Here is a 2,858-nt window from a genome sequence, read left to right as displayed (position 1 = left end):
ATAATGTATGTAGGTATCTATTTTTTTACAAAATTCCGACAATAAAAGCAGCTGGCACAGGAACTCTGGTACTCAGTACAGTTATTGAGGTCAAACTCTCCTCAATAGAATCTTCTTTAGACTGATCTGTCCTCAATCGAAATATTCCTTGTCTCTAATTCGCTATCTTCGGAAGTGTGAAGTGTCTTTTCTACTGCTCCAGCACCAACTTCAGCAACTAACAACATGAACAGTATCAGCATATGTTTATTAGTGGTATTTTGTTTGGCAATACTAGGTAAGTTCATGGAATTTATATCTTAACCCCACAAAAACAAATGTAAAAAAAAAGGCCAAGTCCCTATCCAAAAAAGTCGGCCTATAAAAGTGGTGAGATCAGAAAATGAAGGCCAAGTCTGCATTCTCAGTTTTTCGTGTCTGGTGAAAATGCTGGACCTCAATTCCTTCAACCTTCTCTCAATTTCAACTTAACAATGTTTTCCCTTTTCCTTCTCAAATTAATAAAATAGGTACCTATTATTAACATGAAAATAAAAGGAAAACAATGCCAAGTTGAAATTGAGAGAAGGTTGAAGTAGGTATTTGAGATCCAGCATTTTCAGCAGACACGAAAAACTGGGAATGCAGACTTGGCCTTCATTTTCTGATCTCACCACTTTTATAGGCCGACATTTTTTTGGATAGGACTTGGCCTTTTTTCACATTTGTATTTTTGTGGGGGATCTCACTCCTTTTTACTTTCCTTATCCTATAGGAAGGAAAGTAATGTAATCGGGTCAAATTTTCGATGGTCAGTTTTTAGTGTCAAAACACGTTTTGAGGTCCCTAGAGCCTAAATACAAAGTTTCAGCCATTGGTCCGTGTGTGTGTCTGTCTGTGTGTGTGTCTGTCTGTCTGTCTGTCTGTAAACAAAATATCTCGAGAACGGTAAGAGCTAGAGACTTGAAATTTGGTATGTAGCTGTCAAATGTGACAAGAATGCGACACGAAACTTTTGTTTAGGACCGGTGCAACGGTTGGCGGCATTTTACCGTTTTTTGGCGGTTTTCGGTGTAATTTAACAATATCTCGGGAACGGTATAAGCTAGAGACTTGAAATTTGGTATGTGGTTCACAAATTTGACAAGGATACAACACAAAACGTTGCACTCTTTTTTTTTTTTTTTTTTTCGTTTTACAGAAATTTCGCATTTGAGAGAGAGGGATGAGAGAGAGGGAGAGAGAGAGAGGAATATAAAATGGCCATAATAAAAGTTCAAGCTTTGAGATCTCTCTCCCTCCCACATACATTCTCTCTATTTCTATCTCTTTCTCTCTCAATCCCAATGGATGAGAAAAAGTAATAGAAAATAGACAAACAGAATGTCAATTCGCTCTCTCTCTCGCTCTGTTCTTCTCATTTGAAATTCCGTTTCAAACATAAAATCAAACGACATTGAAGAGAGAGAGAGAGAGAGAGAGAGAGAGAGAGAGAGAGAGAGAGAGAGAGAGAGAGAATTTCTATGAATGACTTCAAAGTGTTAAATATTAAAACATGAGAATGACAGAAAAAAAATCTGGTGTGAACATCACACAACTTTCCTTATCCTATTGAATGATACCTATTTGAGTATTATTTTACCCTAACTTTTACAATATCTCTAATCTTTTAGTCGGTATAGCTGAAAACCGCCAAAAAAACGGTCGAAATCCGTCCAAAAGCACCGCCAAGCGCAGCACCTATCTCAACCAATTTTTTGTGTTTTTGTGTTGCATCCTTGTCTTATTTGTGAATTTCATACCAAATTTCAAGTCTTTAGCTTATACCGTTCCCGAGATATTGTTAAATTACACCGAAAACCGCCAAAAAGCGGTTAAATGCCGCCAAGCGTTGCACCGGTCTTAAGCAAAAGTTTCGTGTCGCATCCTCGACCAACCTAGGTATGGGTACCCGGTACTCATTACGATGGTGGCGAGGGTACGCGGGCGAAAAAAAGGTTTAGAACCGCTGTCCTAATTCAACAGTTTAACCTTTTGCGGACAGATTCATGTGTCACATGAAATCATGGTTCCGCCATTATGGTAGGAGAAATATAACTTAAATCTGGCGATACGGTAGGATTCATGTCCAGCATGAAGCTACAGATTTACTCGCTACGGTCGGCTTGATTTTTACAGATAGGAGGCGTTACGGTAGGACGTGCCTAGGAACTTGTGTATCTTTTGCTCCTTTCAAATGCAGACTGAAAAGCCGGTGTTTGTTTATTATGATTCCAAAGCATTCGGAATTATAGTCCGAAGATTTCCGAAGAAGACAAAAAAAAACGCACTCAATACCCCCAATCAGACATAACTTTTTAAAAAGATAACCTCTCAAATCCATAGAGTATCAATCTTAAGATATCTAAAAGTTTGCATCCATCCCAGTAAAGGTAAATACAGTCTTTATTAACTTCTCCAGAGAAGTTCTTTTCCCCAGTTCCTATCTGCTCGCCTAGGCTAAATAACTCATAGTCATGGGGATACCTATTGGACGTTACCTCACTGTACGTTAGGAATAACTTTCAGGAAGTAGCACCCTTCCGAAAACAGGGGCGCCCTGTGTCCAAACTCCTTAAGAATGAATTTTGGAGACGCATGTGTCTTAGTTAAAGTGGCCTTAGCGAGAATGCCATCCTAAGTACAGGGTGTTACTTTGCCGTTCGCAACAACAATGTCAGTCCTGCATTTGTTTTGAAAAAAAAGGTTTATCCCACCTAAGTACACTCGACTTTTGGAGGCTTTTCGCTAAACACCATCCGAAGTACAAGTGTAGTACTTAACAAGGGAGCGAAAATTAATTAAAGAAAAAAAGGATCAACTCTATCTTTGTAGAACAA

General features: G+C 38.7%; 1 long non-coding RNA gene across 1 annotated transcript in view; it reads left to right on the top strand.

The window, feature by feature from the left end:
• The first annotated feature begins 58 nt into the window (after window positions 1-58).
• The window catches only part of LOC103522526, a 10,305-nt gene continuing 7,505 nt past the window's right edge, over window positions 59-2,858 (top strand). The window contains exon 1 of the long non-coding RNA XR_542008.3: window positions 59-277. This is a non-coding gene — a long non-coding RNA (uncharacterized LOC103522526). The remainder of the gene's footprint in view (window positions 278-2,858) is intronic.

The sequence above is a fragment of the Diaphorina citri genome, unplaced genomic scaffold (genome assembly GCF_000475195.1).
Source record: "Diaphorina citri unplaced genomic scaffold, Diaci psyllid genome assembly version 1.1 scaffold9052, whole genome shotgun sequence".
In the NCBI taxonomy this organism is placed as follows: domain Eukaryota; kingdom Metazoa; phylum Arthropoda; class Insecta; order Hemiptera; family Psyllidae; genus Diaphorina; species Diaphorina citri.
Note: the sequence above shows the minus strand (reverse complement) of the source record. Positions and strands in the feature narration are given on the sequence as shown.